At 42.0% G+C, this 18,320-nt stretch overlaps 2 protein-coding genes across 10 annotated transcripts in view; one reads left to right on the forward strand and one right to left on the reverse strand.

Moving 5' to 3' along the window:
- ADAM22 (ADAM metallopeptidase domain 22) overlaps positions 1 to 18,320 on the reverse strand; it is a 368,503-nt gene that overhangs the window by 142,370 nt on the left and 207,813 nt on the right. The gene's annotated exons all lie outside the window — the stretch shown is intronic.
- Positions 1 to 18,320, forward strand: part of CLDN12 (claudin 12) — a 34,943-nt gene that overhangs the window by 6,842 nt on the left and 9,781 nt on the right. The window lies entirely within an intron of this gene.

Raw genomic sequence — 18,320 nt, forward strand, 5'->3', positions numbered from 1 at the left:
AGGTTCTTCAGTGCATAGGCTGCAGAGCTGACAATCTTAAAGGAGACCCTAAGAGGGATGTTTGGGGCTGGTTTATGTTTCATTTCAGTTCCACTTTAAGGCCTCATTCGCACCACAAGTGCAGAAACTGACGCAGAGACATCAGTTGTCATGCGCACTTCAATGAGTTTTATACACGTTGCAGATTCCTGCTCAGGAAAAATCTGCAGGTGATGGTAGTATTGTGGTGTGAACAGGGCACATAGAGAACAATTGATTTCATTGTGCCCTTGCAGAACACTTTCAGAAAAACTGACGTCTCTGCACCATGCTGTGAACAGGCCCTAAATCATCAGTGCAATTCAAAACTGGCATTTCAGTTAGTCAAAAGGCAAGTCTTTTTTTCATTTTAAAGATAGTATGGAATTGTTAAAACCCGTCATCCCTCCCATCTTTAGGGAGATTTCTCTTCACTTCCTGCAGTGCTGAGGAAATCTCTCCAAAGTGAGGAGATGAATGGTGACAAATGTCCCCACAACAGGTGACCCCATCACCGCCATTCCTATTCCGGAGACATTTTGGATTTCTTTTTTTTTTTTCTCGCTTTCTATGATCACACGGACAAATTGAATGACCACCCCCAACAGTTACACAGATAATAAAAACCCAACAGAGTTCTAACCCCTCATGTTCTACCCAAGAGGTATAGTCTGTCACTGTCTGACTACTTCTAGTTTTTGTTAGAGAAATTGGGAGAGTTTTACTAAAACTGGTGCAGATCTGTATACTATGCAGATCTGTATACTAACCAATCAGCTTCCAGGTTTTATTGTCAAAGATTACTTGAACAAACTGAAGTTAGAAGCTGATTGGTCACTTTGCACATCTGTCCCAGATTCTGTGTGCACCATTTTAGTAAATCTCCACCAATATCTCCTCTCTGGATTTGCTAGTTCTGTCTCAGTGCTGATACTGCATGACGTTCTTCACCTATAACTGAAATATCACTTTTGGTTGAGCTGGCCCTTTATAGACGCTGTAAATGCCATAGGACAAACAAACAATTAGAATGGAAATTTACAACCCGTTCAGACAGTTGTCACTGTTCAAAAAAAAAATGTAAAGGGTCTAATTCCTAACTCAGGGAAGAACACAACTCCTCTCTTTGATCAGACAGATGAGAATCTAGACTTAGAAATGGCAGTTGGACAATGGCAGTTTAATTCTATTCATGAATGGTCAGTCTACAGTGCAGTTCCTGTAATTAAACTTTTTTTAAATAACTTTTTTTTTTTTTGCATCTAAGGCCCCGTTCACTTATTACGTAGCGAGAACAAGCATTCCAACGACACAATTGTCACAGCGCATTTCTCATGTGAGTCTGCGTGTTGCATGGGACCAGCCCATTCACTTGAATGAGCTGCCCTAGGCGTGTTTATTTTCTGAAGAGAAGCTCCTGCGTCTTTTCGGGCAATAAGCTTCATGTCATTTTTTTTTTTTTTTTTTTAAAGGCGTGGTTTGCCGCACAACAATAGGGGCAGATTTGCATCATGTTTGGGGTGCCATTAAAGGATAATGACACCCAAATACATGTCACACATTGTACAGCAACTACCACGCATTTCCAAATTAAGCCGTCATGCACATGGGACGTTTTTATAACGCTGGTAATGTTAGCTGTGTAAAGTCATGTTAAAAATGTGAGTTTTTCAGCTTTTTTTTTTTAGCGTTTTTGCATTACTGCTTGCGGCGTTTTTCAGCAATTAGCTGCGTTTTTTTTGTGTTTTTTAGTTTTTTGGTTTTTTTTTTTTTTGTGGTCAAAAAATGTCCAAAAACACCAGCTTGCAGCGTTTTGCCTCGGAGCGTTTTTACAGCTAAAACACTCCTCTAGAAACCCACCAGTTCTGTGTTTTTTTTGTTTTTTTGTTTTTTTTTCCAGCCAAAAAAATTGATTACAGTCTATATGTGCATGGATACATAGGATAACATGCTGGGGGGTTTACTGACTGTAGAAAAAAATTTCAAAATCCCAAAACAGCCGCTGTAAAAACGTCCTGTGTGAAAGGGTCGGTTCATACCGCATGGCAATGCATAGCACATCACGTCTTTCGGCAATGTCTTCTGACACCTTGTAGTGCACCACAGTGAATGAATGTCTGTATCATTTTATTGCAGTGCACACCATCATAACTGCTATTGGGCAAATCAGCCACTGGAAACTGATGTGAATGAGCGCTTAGTGTTGCTGATCGATTTCAGACACTTCGGGGTTTATTTACTAAAGCTGGAGAGTCCAAAATCAGACTCCCTTCTGCATAGAAACCAATCAGCTTCTAACCTCAGCTTGTTCAATGAAGCTTTGGCAATGAAACCTGGAAGCTGATTAGTTTCTATGCAGAAGGGAGTCTGATTTTGGACTCTCCAGCTTTAGTAAATAAACCCCTTCCTGTCTATATGAACTCCCTCCAGTGTTATGCTGGCCTTCCATGGGTTGGAATTTTGGACCTAAGAATAATCAGACGACTTTTCCTCTGTTAGTGGGTCAATGGCACCGGCCAATTTTCGTGGTTCCTCCCCTTTTTTGGTGATCGAACATGTTGTAAAATTTGTGAAAAACGACCGTACGATCGTTTTTCTGAAAAGAATATGCGCATGAGCCGTGACCTGGGGAGAAAAAAAAATTTTTTTTGCCTGTTATATGGGGTGAACTTTATGACTTGGTTGGCAAATTTTCAAAATCCTTGATGGCACCATTGGATTACCAAGCGCATGACATTTTCGGACAAAAAAAGCGTTCGGAATTCGAACCATGCATTAGCTGCACATTTTGCTCTGGACCGACTTCCTGATACGAACAATATTGGACAGTGCCCAGAAAATGTGTGTCAGCGGGGCTGCTTATATTCCCCATTAAAGGTGTGTGAGAGGGTGACAACACAGCGCAATTCAGAGGTCACTGTCACCCAACTACAGGAAGTACTTGGGAGGAAAAGAACCTTTTATGGCATAATTGTAATGAAAGCTGCAAATTTAAATAGGTTTGAAATTAAAACAATGTGCCAAAATTTGTGTGAAATTTTGCTGATTGGATTTAGATGTACTTTTAATGATAGCATGTGGTATTTACAATAATACACAGATTTCTGCAGTGTTAACCCTGGAGGGAGTAAACAATAGACTAGAAGTTCAGTGACATTCCTGCACTTGGGACCACAGGACGATCAAATTCCTCTACTGTAGTGGCGGATGGGTCTTGTAGTCTTCCTATTTACAGGATCTGTAAAAGGATTACGGCTGGGCAAGTGGAACCGTGCACAACTGCAACAAATGAAAAAAAAAAATGGTTGCAGGTAGAAGCACCCTTTGATTTTTAGTGGGGGGGCTGACTATGGGAGGTTTGGGGAATACAACCCTGTTTCATGTTGCACACTAGTGGGTTGTGGTGTGTTTTTTTTTTTTTTTTTTTTTTTTTTTAAGCTCCGACAAGCTGTTATCAGCATTTTTTTTCCTGCTCATAGAAGTGTTTTCCTATGTGTCCATGCACACTACTTTAGGCTATTTGCATTTTCTGAGCTTCAGCATCTACAAAATCACTTTTTTTTTTCTGATCCTAGAGTTTTTTGGGAGTGGGTTTTCAGCAGAAAAAAATGTTACTACACCGCTCCTAACATAGCTTTTTTTTTTTTTTTTTTTTTTTTTTCTCCTAGCTTTTTTTTTCTACGTGTACTGTAAAATCGCTAATAAAATGTCTCTAAACGCTACTAAAAACAGCTATTACCAGCGTTTTTTATCCAGCATTTTTTGAGCTTAAAAAAAAAAAATGCTAGTGTGTTTGGAGCCTTAAAATGGTTGAAACGTGGCTCAAAAGGTGGAGTATGCCTTTAATTAATAAATAAGGTGCTGTCGGTCTGAAATCTAAAAACTGAAACCTGAAAAGAGTGGCACGCTTGCTAGCAATAAACTAAAGGCAAAACTTTTTTTTTTTTTTTTTAAGAGTGGAGAGGGATTAGAACACGGTCAGGTTTTCATTGCTGTCTGTGCCCCCGTTAGGGAGCTACACCCTCCTCTATTTTCACTTTCTATGATAATGGTAAACAGGACAAATTTTGGGTTGTCACCAGAACAGGAATAGAGCAGCAGTCTTTCAACGTTGGCATCAGTTCTGATAACAGCCAGGGATTCATTTACTTTGGAGGGATTTCCTCTCACTTCATGTTGTGGCTATGGGACAGGAAGTGAAGGGAAGTCTCCCCAATGAGGCCCAGATGGCTTAATATGTTACTAAACCCCGGACCCTGCATTCACTATATTCACTATATCTGGTCTCCCACGATACACGTGAAAATGCAATTATTTTAGTAAATATAAACTGCTAAATACCTTTTCTCATCAGCAGTTAGAGCAGTCATGTGACTTCTATCAGTGTCCAGCAGAGCACTGGTTAAAGCTTGTAGGAGGAGTTTTCTTTCTGCTTTAGGGGGATGCAGAATCCTTGACCTCTGTCTCTCCTGTGCTGATTGGCCCTGTGCTGATCACATGCACTCTCCCAACTCTCGCAAAATACCAAACTGAGCATGTGCAGCTTACCCCCAAGGCTTTGTCCTATCAGCAGATGGATTGGGGACAGTAGAAGAAGGGGAGGATCAGAGAAGTCAGGATCAAACTGCATTTTTACACAATGCAGAGGTTTAAGACCTTAGGTTCCACAGTGAATAAAACAAGCATACTTTGCTACATATACAGATTGTTGTGGGTTTAGTAACACATTAAAATAAATTGGTAGGGTTTATATCCCTCTCATACTCTATCCTAAGTGGGGGGGGGGGAGCCTTTTTAGTTCTACTTTAAGTAGGTCTTAAGTTGAATAGAAGAGGTTGGGTGACCATCGGGTGGCTGGAGGTCACAACCGAGGAAATGTCATAGTGCCTTGTCCCGATTGAAAGATCAATTACATATTAACAATTTTAAATATGCAAAATATATTTTAGACATGGTATGTTAATAAAGTAACAATTTCTTTTACTTCTTCTGTACCTCGTTTGCGCCTAAAAGGTCCGTAAGTAATTTTTGATACAATCAATTAGGTCTTAGATGTCACCTTGGCCCTAACTGCTAGGAACAAGAGGGGAATTCCCATGCTTGCTGTATATTGCAGTTGAGCAGGCTGCAGAAGACCATGCACAGTAAATGGAGCTTTTCTAACATTAGATGTCAGTACGGTGAAAGGGGCTAGTGCATACATGTAGTTTTTGAGGGTGTCCTGCACATTGGTCTGTACACAGCTCGGTAGCCTTCTACACCAGGACCAGCGCCACTCCTGGGGGTCGGGTGTTGGCAGCCTCCAAAGCTTTAGCCAAGTCTCCTATATGGCTCTAGGTTCTGACAGGTCCCCTTTATTTAGACGTGATTTTTTTTTTTTTAATAAAATGGGTACACAGGCCTCTTCTGCTCCAGTAAATAAGTGGCGGGTTGTCAGTGTGCACAGATGAAGATCTGTCACATACTGTGCCAGGACTGAGAGCACTGAGCTGCCACTTCCAGATTTCCGTTCTGACAGCTTCTTAGGCAAGAAAGAAAGAGGCCGCTGCCAGAGAATGAGCCGCTCGCTTGTCTACCAGCATGACATGTACCGATATAACTCTATACAGTGCAGGGATCTGTCTTCCCTAAATCCGCAGAAGGAAATTTCAGAACATTTAGCTGCCTTCACACCTAGGCACAGCAGAAATACTTGATCAGCGGTGCTTTGCTGCACCAAACATTTCAGCTGGAACTCTATTCCAGTGCATTTCAACACATGTGGGGTTCCGCAGCCCACAAAGCATGGATGTGGACCATTTCAGCCTTCTGGTGAGGTGCACTAAAAGAAATGGTGCATCTCCAGCTTCATGGGCTCTGCGCTACGTAATGCAACACTCGTTAAGGTTGTCACCAGAATAGATTTCCCTTTTGCCTTCTGGTAATGTGACAACTGTAACATTTTAGATTTTGTCATTCATTTTAGTAACGGTGGTCCCCAGTTGGGACTTGTATGGCTTACAAACCTGACCAGGGTTTTAACCCTTCCCCCCACTTTATCCAAAACTTTACAAATATGTTTATCACAATAGATCCACTTTCAGATATGTACAGGGAGCACATCATCCCTGCTGAAGTGTTCAGTTCAGATATTATTGCTCTGTGCAGGGCCACTGCTCATCTCTTTTGTCTGTAATCTGGTGATCCTGGAAAATATCTGCTGGTGATGCTGGAATACACTGTGTGCAGAGGTTACATAAGGCAGGGTTCAGGTGCACTCCTTCTCACCCTGTGGAGCTGTAGCCTATTCTTCTGTAGGGGATTACACGGAGCTCAGATGAAGGCAAACTGAGTGAACTTTCTAATGTTTCCATTACACCCCTCCTAGAATGTAAGCTCGAAAGAGTAGGGCCCTCTAACCCCTCGTGTGCTGTTTGTTGTTGCTGTACTGTTTCATGGTTTGTCCCCCCCTCTATTGTACAGCGCTGAGCAAACCCCTTGGCGCTATATAAACTCGATGTAATAATAATAATCATTTCCAAAGGTGCCCTTCGCCATTAGCTCCTGCTGCTGTCAGTCACAGCCAATGAGGAGAGAAAGGGGGTGGGGCTGAGCCACAGCTCTGTGTGTGGATGGACATGGGAGCGAGCCTGCTTGGGTGCCCCCATAGCAAGCTGCTTGCTCTGGGGGCACTCTGCAGGTGGGAAGGGCCAGGATCACCAGTGGGGGATCCTAAGAAGAGGAGGATTTGGGCTGCTCTATGCAAAACCACTGCACACAGCAGGTAAGTATGACATGTTTTTGTTTTTTTAAATTGCCTTTAATATCACTTTTTCACTTATTAACTGTTTTTAATTTTTATGCTGCTGGCATTACTAAATAAATAGGAAGGTAAATTATATTTGTTTAAATGCTGTTTGTGGTTTTTGTCGTACATCCCAAGAGTCTTCATGGGCATTTTTTTCTTTTCATTGAGAGGAAAGGCTTTCTTACCTACAGTTGTGACCAAAATTATTCAACCCCCACTGAAATTGAGTGTTTTGGCCAGTTTGACATTGCTTTTGATCATTCAGTCATCTTGCTTACATTTACATTAAAGAGGCACTTGTAGGTCAGACAAATATAACATAACAGTTATAATGAAATAACCACAAATGTCTTTTCTGTGCTCACAGCATTATCAGTTTTATTCAACCCCCAAGTGACATTCAATCTTAGTACTTAGTACAGCATCCTTTTACAGTTATAACAGCTTTTAAACGTGAAGCATAGCTTGACACAAGTGTCTTGCAGCGATCTACGGGTATCTTCGCCCATTCTTCATGGGCAAAGGCCTCCAGTTCAGTCACATTCTTAGGCTTGCGCACTGCAACTGCTTTCTTTAAGTCCCACCAGAGGTTCTCAATCGGATTTAAGTCTGGTGACTGCGATGGCCACTCCAAAATGTTCCAGCCTTTCCTCTGCAACCATGCTCTAGTGGACTTGGAGGTATGCTTGGGATCATTGTCCTGTTGAAAGGTCCAACGTCTCCCAAGCCTCAGGTGTGTGACGGACTGCATCACGTTTCCATCCAATATCTCCTGGTACTGAAGAGAATTCATGGTACCTTGCACACGCTGAAGCTTCCCTGTACCTGCAGAAGCAAAACAGCCCCAAAGCATGATTGACCCTCCACCATGCTTCACAGTAGGCAAGGTGTTCTTTTCATCATAGGCCTTGTTCTTCCTCCTCCAAACATAGCGTTGATCCATGGGCCCAAACAGTTCTAATTTTGTTTCATCAGTCCACAGAACACTATCCCACAACTTTTGTGGTTTGTCCACATGGCTTTTGGCATACTGCAGTCGACTCTTCTTATTCTTTGGAGACAGCAAGGGGGTACGCCTGGGAGTTCTGGCACGGAGGCCTTCATTACGCAGTGTGCGTCTTATTGTCTGGGCTGAAACTTCTGTACCCACATCTGACAAATCTTTTCTCAGTTCCTCAGCAGTCACACGGGGACTTCTCTCCACTCTACGCTTCAGGTAGCGCACAGCAGTCGAAGTCAGCATCTTCTTTCTGCCACGACCAGGTAGCGTTTCAACAGTGCCCTTTGCCTTGAATTTGCGAATGATGCTTCCTAAGGTGTCTCTTGGTATGTTTAACATCTTTGCAATCTTCTTATAGCCATTGCCCTTCCTGTGAAGAGAAATCACCTCTTCTCTTGTCTTCCTGGACCATTCTCTTGCCTTCACCATGTTTGTAACCACACCAGTAAATGTCTAGAAGGAGCTGAGTATCACAGTCATTTTAAAGCTGCCTAATTGGTGCTTATTATGCTTGATTGCTGCTCGGTGACATCCACAGGTGTTTTCAATACCTGATGGAAAGCACCTGTATGAACCTCTGTTCTTCAGAGTGGTAGTCTTTAAGGGGTTGAATAATTGTGGCAATGAAGAAACCACATAAGAACCATTTACTACTGTATTACATAAACAATTGATGTCATTTTAGTTGCATTTGGGTAGTTACAACGTCCTTGTAGGATTTGATTCTGAATACAATTCCAAATGTACACTATAGTCCCTAAACCCCTTTACAGCATTGGGGGTTGAATAATTTTGGTCACAACTGTAGGTGCACCCTCCTGTCTGCATGCCAGAGCTAAGGGCAGATGGGTTCTAGAAAGTTAAAGCTACATCAATCATCTGCCCTTACTCAAAATGGCTATGGCTAGAAATGCTAAGGGGTGTTTTTCAAAGTGATTTCTCAACAAAACCGAGAACGGAGACATGGATGGATGAGCTTGCTATGAATTAAATTTTACAAAATTGAAATAGTTTATAATATGCATTGCCATTCAGTTTGGGTTTACATTTATGATAATTTTTTTTATTTTTTTAACATGGCCTTCCAATAATTATGGCCTTTTAGAGATTGCTGGGAAAAATGTCACCATGCCTTTAACACTCCATAATAATTATTTCAGTGCAAGATGGAGCATGTGGCAGTAATACTGACGTGATGTATTCATCTTTGACTCACAGTCCTATTAGCGCCAACGTATGATGCTGATTGACCGGCTGCCAGATAGAGCAGAGCTCTCATTACACCACGCCATGTAAAATTCTAATTAACACGCCATGATTAGCGTGAGAAACTGCCTTTGAAGTGCATACTCGCCCTCTCTCTGTACACAGCAAACGGGAAGTACAGTATTTGTGGTGGTACTTCACATTCGCTCAGAAGCTAAATCGGGTATTTAAAGCCCAGCTCCAGCCAAAAAGTATTGCCGTCTCTAGGTCCCCTTGACAGCCAGGCAACTTGCATTTTCAGAAGGCATCAAGAACAGCGGCTGTGACGTGCATAGCATGTTAGTGTGCGATGTGTTAGTGATTGTACACCCTCACATATACCCAGTGAAGTGACTGGCCTCACAGAGATGAAACACAGCCTCCTACATAAGTTGTACCTGCAGTACCTGCATCTGTTCAAAGTCCAGAAATTAACCACTTGCCCTCCTGAGGACCCCCCCCCCCCCCTTCCTGACCAGGCCACTTTTTTCTGTTATGGTGGTGCGTTACTTTAACAGACAATTGCGCAGTCATGCACCACTGCAACCAGATGAAATTTACATCCTTTTTTTTTTTTTCCCCCGACAAATTGAGCTTTCTTTCTGTGGTACTTGATCGCCTGTGCGCTTTTTAAGAAAAAAAAAAAGACTGACAATTTTGAGAGAAAAAACAATATTTTTTTTAGTTTTTGCTATTAAAAAATATTTAAAACTAATTTCGTCATAAATTTAGGCCAAAATGTATTCTGCTCCATGTCTTCGTTAAAACAAATCCCAATACTTGTAAATTAAATTGTTTACGTGAAAGTTATAGTGTCTACAAATGGCGGTGTATATATACTGGGCTTTTTTTTATTTTTGCAAGTAATGGCGGCTATCAGCGACTTATTGCGGGACTGCGGCGGATATTCTGACACTGGTGGGATATGACTTGGTGTCGCTGACATCCCCAGTGACACCAATACAGTGATCAGTGCTAATAAAAAGCACTAACACTGTATTGATGGCACTGGGCAGGAAGGGGTTAACATGAGGTGCGATCAAAGGGTTAACTGGGTGCTGTTTTACCAAGTGTGCTGTGTTAGTAATTCACTGTAAATACACTGCTTTGCATGGCTGTGCTATGGAAAGCCATGCAAAACAGTGTGCAGGAGCTGACAGGGAGAGAACTGTTCTGTTTACAAACAGTTCTCTCTTCAACCGTGGGAGATGCTCGGCAATAAAAAAAAATAAAAAAACCCGGAAATGCAAAATCACGTGTATATATATATATTTTGCGCACAGCTGCTGCCATGTAGCAGTATATCTCCTATGGGGCGGCGCTAAAGCGGTTAAAAAGCCTGTCTGAGCGGTCAGAAAAAAAGGGGAGCTGAAAATACACACTGCAGAGCTCAATGAGGAAAGCGGATTGGAGGGAAGAGACGGACCCCCTCCACACAGCTTACAGGAACAGAGCTGAGGCTATCCACTTGCTGGAGGTCCCTCTCCTGTCACCATTTTTCTCTTGGTGTCAGGAAAACTTGTCAAGAGTGATTCATGCTGATAGCAGAGGAACGAGGCAGCAGACAGAAATGACACTTCGTGCTTTGGATTGAGACAAGTGGACACTATGGAAGGATACGCTTTGTTCATATTTCATGTCTTTTCAGGCAGCTCATTCATTATGATCACACCACAACAGATGAAAAAATGCTAATGACTTTCTTTTAACAATGCAGCCACAATGCATGACATGGTTGTGGTGTATTGGGCTCTACAGCGAATGGCACCACATATAGTTCAGGTGCATTGCCATGTGTTGTGCCAATATGCATGTTAGCCTGCCTTGGCACAAGTGTATACGAGCCCTGGATCCAAGGACGTTTTTACTTTAAAGGGAATAGTTGTAAATTGCTGGAGCGGTCGAGAATCTAAATCAGTTTAAAAATAATACATTTGAAAAGGTCTGCTTGCCTTCAATGTTTCCGGCAGAAAAGCAAATTGTGGAGGACTGTATTGTCTGTCAAGGCTCGAAAATAGCACAATAGCGGCACAAGCCACCCACACAGTGTTCTTGCTGGATGTAAGTGCCGTGTAATTGGTGAATGCTTTCACCTTGCAGAATGCCAGGTCCCCCCGCTGATCTGTAGGGTACACTGTACTGATCACAGCTCTATTCACTCATCACAATGATGAGGGGGGAAGGAGCAAACCAGCCAGACACGACCCCGCAGGCTGTGCTGAACACCGATGTTAAAGTCCCACTCCAGACGGAATTTTATTATTATGGATAGAATGCATGAGAGATAGCAGTCTGGTGGTGCCCAACCTGTGGCATGAGGACTACAGGGGGAAGTCTGGGGGTTGTAGTGCGACCCGAGGGCCCCACCAGCCAGTAGTGGAATTTGGTTTGTAAGGTCGGTCTGTAGGTGATCTCGAGCAGTCTCCTGTAACCTGTCCCTTACAGCATGTCATCAGTCCCTATCCACTCCTGCAGAACAGTCAGTCTCATGTAACCTGTCCCTTACAGCACGTCTTCAGTCTCTATCCACTCCTGCAGAACAGTCAGTCTCCTGTAACCTGTCCCTTACAGCACGTCTTCAGTCTCTATCCACTCCTGCAGAACAGTCAGTCTCGTGTAACCTGTCCCTTACAGCACGTCTTCAGTCTCTATCCACTCCTGCAGAACAGTCAGTCTCGTGTAACCTGTCCCTTACAGCACGTCTTCAGTCTCTATCCACTCCTGCAGAACAGTCAGTCTCATGTAACCTGTCCCTTACAGCACGTCTTCAGTCTCTATCCACTCCTGCAGAACAGTCAGTCTTCTGTAACCTGTCCCTTACAGCACGTCTTCAGTCTCTATCCACTCCTGCAGAACAGTCAGTCTCCTGTAACCTGTCCCTTACAGCACGTCATAAGTCCCTATCCACTCCTGCAGAACAGTCAGTCTCGTGTGACCTGTCCCTTACAGCACGTCTTCAGTCTCTATCCGCTCCTGCAGAACAGTCAGTGTCCTGTAACCTGTCCCTTACAGCACGTCTTCAGTCTCTAACCATTCCTGCAGAACAGTCTGTAACCATTTCCTCTAGTAAGTCATGCTGTCTACAACAGTTTCCTGTAGCATTACATATGGTACATATTATATGTGGCCCTTTGGGGACCTCAGAGGCTGCATTTAAAGCAGTATTAAACATAAAACAAAAAATGTAATATATTGCAGCTTACCAATCATTCGATGTGGTGGCTGCATTAGTTTATTTTTCCCCTCTGTTTTCACCTGGTGATCTGTCCAGTAACACACCTCCTGTATTAGGCTCGGTTCACTCTGCTGCAACTTGGGATCCGACTTGTGAGACACCAAGTCGCATGACGTGAAATCCCATGTTAGTCAATGAGAGCTGTCTTAATTGGCACTACTGAAATAGCTCAGACTTTAGAAAAGGTTCCTGTACTACTTCAAGGTGACTTCTATCTTGAAGTGTGAAAACTCAGCGATCACATGACATGACCACTGATCGCCAAGTTCTCACAGCCGCTCTGAGCAGAGAGCGGTGACTGTCAGTCACCACTCTCTGCTTTGCCCTCCACATTCACTGGAGCGCTGGACTTTGGAGGGGGAGGGAGCAGCTGGCTCAGGCTCTCAGTGGATCGCTGAGAGGCTTAGCCAGGTGCCGCTCAAGACTTTGAAGTCGGGATCTTTCCCCAGCCTGGACCAGCTGAGCGGGCTTCAGCCACAGGAGAAGGACAGAGCTCGGCTATACTTCTCCTTTTTTAATAGAAGTCTCCTCCAAGTCGTATCCTCATCTATATTGATGTGATTTGGATCCGACATTACAGGAAGATTACCCAGACAAAGTCACATGGCATCAAGTTGCATCAGTCATACTCCAGTCACCAGGAAGTCGCCTGGCAAAGTTGCATGACTTTCAGGTCGCAGTAGTGTGAACCGAGCCCAAGAATGCCCCCACTCTGGATGAAGGAGCACAGGGGGCACCTTTTGGAAAGCAGCATTGTCAGTCTGGTGGGAGAGAAGTGTTAAGTGGAATAGCAGATTTAGGCAAATTGAAGCCAAACTCCAGCTTACATTTTATAATCAATTACAGCAAACAGTTTTTTTCCTTCTGGGATAAAGGTTTTACATGAATAAATTGATCTAAGCACCCCTGCCAGAGGTTAAACAGTTCATCTCCTCCCTGTAAATAATACATCTAGAAGAGAGCTTCATTTGAAAAACAGACTTACTGGCTGAATCCCCAGGTGAAGATAGAAAACGAATGCAGACATCTCATCTAAAGAATTGGTAAGCTGCAATATAATGTTTGAGTTTAATACCACCCAAGGCTTTTTATATCTCGAAAGTTGACAACTGCTGGTATAAAAGATCTTTGTGGGTTTTTTTGTTTTTTTTTTTATAGCTGTCTGTTTCTCAACTGGCGAAATTCACTCTCTGTTTGTCTTAGTGACATGGCTATAGATTTAATTTTGCTAAACCACAGCTAATGCTTAGATATGATGTCTGCATTCGTTTTCTTTTTAAGGCTTTCTTCTATTTTCATCTGGTGATCCAGACCGTTTTTCAAAAGGACAAGCTATAGTTTTCGTGCAGGTTAGCTGCACTTTCTGAAAGTGCACCAAAACGGTGGAACATAATAGAAGTCTATGGGAAACCGCAGCTAACTCGTGCCAAAACAGTGGGTTAGCCGCCCTTTGCCCAAAGTGCAGCGGGGCAGTGTGAAGCCAGCCTTCTAGTTATTTATATATGGCCAATCATCCTTCTGGTGTTCTTTTCTGCTTGTAACTTTGATGAAAGCTCAGGAAAAAAAATTGTGCTAAAATCTTCTACTGAGATTAGGTTTTTCTTGTTATAGTTTAAAAAAACTCCATATCCTAATAAATATGTTTCTTTTTACTTTTTTTGTAGTACACTTATTTTTTGGCCCTTTTCACTACCTAACCTAGCCCTGCATGGTTGCGGTTTTTAAAAATTTGACTGCTAGTTGGGGGAGAGAAGATCCTCCATTATCTGTCAAAGTGGGGGCTGGTGTATTCATAGCATGTTACACCCTCAATATGAGTGTAACATGTTATGAAAGGTGAGCTTATCCTTTTATGTCTGCCTATTTGGGCAGATATGGGAAAAAAAATCTGATTGTGTGTTTTTTTTTTTTTTTTTTTTTCTTTTTTTTTGTTTTGTTTGTTTGGTAATTCCTTTATCCAAAAGTTGCATAGTACGATATATGCAAGAATATAACATAGAAAGGTGATAGCCAAACATCAACAGCAGTGGCTAGACAATAAAATCTACTTATCATAACCTGATGTATTTTAAAGCGATTCTAAAGGATTATTATTATTTAAAAATAACAAACACGTCTATACTTACCTGCTGTGTGTAGTGGTTTTGCACAGAGCAGCCCAGATCCTCCTCTTCTCGGGTCTCCTGCAGGCTCTCCTGGCCCCTCCCGCCTGTTGGTTGCCCCCACAGCAAGCAGCTTGCTGTGGGGGCACCCGCTGCTCCATGTTTCCATTCACACACGGCTCTGGAGCTTGGCCTCGCCCCCTCACTCTTCTCATGTGCTCACTGGCTGTGATTGACAGCAGAGGGAGCCAATGGCTCCCGCTTCTGTCTCAGACAATGAGAAGAGGGAGTCCTGGGATAGCCGAGACTCCAGTGCACATCGCTGGATTGAGAGGGGGCTTAAGTGAGTATTAGGGGGGCTGGGGGGAGATGCTGCACAGAGAACGTTTTTTACCTTCATGCACAGAATGAATGAAGGTAAGAAACATTGATCCTTTAAGGAACCTTCATACCTCGGACATTCTGGACCTGTCATTAGAGAGAGCATGGAGATGTCTGTGGAGCCATCCCTGTACGCTCTCCATAGAAGCCTACACCAACATACCCAATGAAATGGTGTTTGTATATGACACAATGTCTCCATAGTAGCAGTCTGTATAATCTGACAACTCAATTGTGTCTATAGGCAGCTTTCCTTATTTACATGAAATGTCAAACTGAATGGGCTCTGATCTGGTATTCTCATCGCTGTAAAAACATTTTACTATACTTTTAATTTTTCAAAATGCTATGACTAATGTTTCCTACCTATAACTAGAATGTTTGTTATGTTGACCTTCTTGTCACTTTAGCACACCATAAGATCCAATATAAAACCTTACATGAGAATCAATGTGTGGGTGAGAAGGTGTGACTACACGATCACACCCGCAACTCAGGCTTTCCCAATACTCCGACAGCTGCAGAGCGTCAGTCTGGCACGGAATGTAGTGCTAGACTATCTGCTAGTGATATAAAAATCTCTGGCCTGACAACAACATGCACAATTGGGATAATTATAAAGTAATGTTTCACCTACTAAGGGATTTGTCATTCTGTTAGTGTGTATGTGTAGCCAAAACTGAGGTGTTTTTTTTTTCTAGAGCCAGGAAGGAGTAGAATTTCTGTCAGGTTGTATTGCTTTCTGTATGCTCTCTCTATGAATTGAATCATTTTTTGTCCGGTGAGCAAAGAGAATGGAAATTCAAATTTCAAAGTAGAACTTCAGGCCCGGCACACACTGCTTCCACCACAACGTTGCGTGTCTTCAATGTGACTTTGGCTGAAACCCTCTGAAGTTGCAGCCAGAGTCGCAAAGATGAGACAAAGGTTTGACTACCTTGCGACTTTTGTGATTTTAACTTTGCAGTTGCTGTGGCTCTTTTCTGCGTCTTTGGTGCAAGGTGAGACGGAACCAGGGTGGATAAAAATAAATGATTTTTAAAAAAAAAATAAAAAGAAAAAAATCGGATTTTTTTTTATTTAAATCTGATTTTTTTTTTATTTAAATCTGATTTTTTTTTTATTTAAATCGGATTTTTTTTTATTTAAATCGGATTTTTTTTTATTTAAATCGGATTTTTTTTAATTTAAAATCTGATTTTTTTGAGTAAAATGCTTTTTGAGGAAAATATATTGCCATCCAAAGGTTATTCCATCATGAAATAAAGATTAGTTTTTTAATTATGTAGAATAAGGCTGTATATGTTTAATTTTTTTGGTAAATAAATTCCATGAATCCATTCACAATGTCATGCTCTTCCAGAGGTTTTTGTAAGATTATTGGGCAGTTTCTCTGCCTACAAGATATTATCACAGATGATTGGTTTACTTTTGCAGTTCTCAAAACTGAATTTGACTCAGCGGAGATCACATGCCTCTTCTTCACAGCAAAAATGTTATAACATGAACAGAGTTAAGAAAAAGACCTGAATCCTAACTTCTACAAACCTATGAATACAGAATCAACCCCTTCAGTGCTAAGTTTCAAGAAGTTCAGTGAATAGAATAGAAACAATATTTTTCTGATTGTTTGGAGTGGAATAGATCTGCACAAGAAGAAAGTGAAGCTAAGTGTGAGGAGGAAGGGGCTGACAGTCTAAGGTTCTTAATATATATATATTTTGTTTAGCCAAATTAGTTAACAAACATGGATGTTTAAGCAAATCACATATGCTGGAATGTTATTGTTTCAGTTGAATAAATCTATTTGAATTGTTATTATTAAGGTAATGATTATTTTTCTCCTTCCTAAGTACAACAGAAAAGTTGTCCAAATATGAATGATTAACCTATTAAACTGGGGATAAAAAAACTAATATGAAAAGTTGTTATTCTAAAAATCTTCATCTACTTGCATATTAAAGTTATACCAGCAAGAATTAGTCTTTATGTAGAAAACTAGGATTTAAATCAAGCCTTACTGACTAGTGATTTAAATTGTGATTTAAATCGGTTTGATTTAAATCAAATCCACCCTGGACGGAACCCATTGAAATGAATGTTTGTTTACTTGTCTTGCAACTTTCTGTGCTGCAGGTCGCAGCAAATCACACCAGAAGTCACAGCAGTGTGAACCAGGGCTTACTGAATAGTGAAAGCACCTCTCCTCCTCCTACCCCCTGTAGCCCCTAAGGCTCCATTTACACTTGTACGACTTTGGAGTGCAACTTTGGATGAGTACAACCTGTCCCTCTGCAAAGACAGACCCACTGTCGCATGTAAAACATTCAGGTATGCCTTTCATGCAACTTTTGAGGGTTAACATTGAAGTCCATGGTCCTCAAGTTGAATGAAAGTTGGACCAAAGTAGTGCATGAACTACTTTGAAGTCGCTGCAACTTTAAACCACACATTTATGAATGGTTATTATTGGAAAACATGGGGTACGACTTGTCATGCAACTTTGATGTCTAAAGTTGCTTGAGAAGTTGCATAAGTGTGAACTGGATCTTATGCATTTGAGGGGTGTTTTTTGGGGGGTTTCTCTTTTTTCTTTTTTTGTGCTGTTACCAGCTTCCCCTTAGGAAAGAATGACATCACTCATCCCAACTGCAGCCTCCTGGGAGATGTCGCACATCCCCAGGAGGTTACAGGGCCAGTCTCCCTGCACGATCTCACACGTATGAGAGTTGGGAGGCGACTGTGATTTCTCTGGAAGTCACCTGCTGGCTCCCAAATCCAAGATGGTGGTGCCAGGCACCTACAGCAGTGAGAATCTGCTGCAGGAAGACAGCGTTGGACTCCATGGACTGATACCTGAAGTCTAAAAGTCAGCAGTTACAGTATTTGCAGCAGCTGAACTGAATTTTATATAAATGGATAAAGTTCCTTTTTAATAATTTTCACCAGAACATTCTTGTAATATACACAATATGTCAAGAAGGGAGGTGAAGCAGGAGGCTGAGGCAAAAATAATTTGAGGTTTTACCTACCTGGCAGTGCAGTGTTTTTGGGATTGGTGTAATACTGGCTGGACTGGATTACAAATATTTTTGGCAGGGCAAATGACTGACATATATTTGGTGGTAGATAGATGAAAATTGAATAATCTATTGGCTGATTAAGACTTTATACACCTTTTTATCTTGATGTCTTGTCTCCCCTGCAGCGCTATTGTGTTCTGCGGATGGGGAGCCATCCTTGCTGGCAGAATACAATGGCCACTAGCCAGCAGTGATCACATGAAAAAAAATCTGACAGGCTGGTTGTACTGAAGTCTATCGATTGGCTTGATTTCAGCACAACGAGCCTTCTCAAAGATGGATCAAATCTCGGCTGCTGAACTGGCCAGGTTTTAGATCCATCTGTGGCCAACTTTACAGTTTTTATTTTCTTTAGAAGACACAATATCCTGAGTAGAAAGGTCTGTTCACTGCCAGGATGCTGCAGAGAAGGACCCTTGCTCTCTGTAAGGAAGCGGTGGTCTCTATGAAGTTTAACATGGGCATCAGG

The sequence above is a fragment of the Staurois parvus genome, unplaced genomic scaffold, assembly GCF_062004578.1.
Source record: "Staurois parvus isolate SC_StPar_1 unplaced genomic scaffold, SC_StPar_1.0 ptg000051l, whole genome shotgun sequence".
In the NCBI taxonomy this organism is placed as follows: domain Eukaryota; kingdom Metazoa; phylum Chordata; class Amphibia; order Anura; family Ranidae; genus Staurois; species Staurois parvus.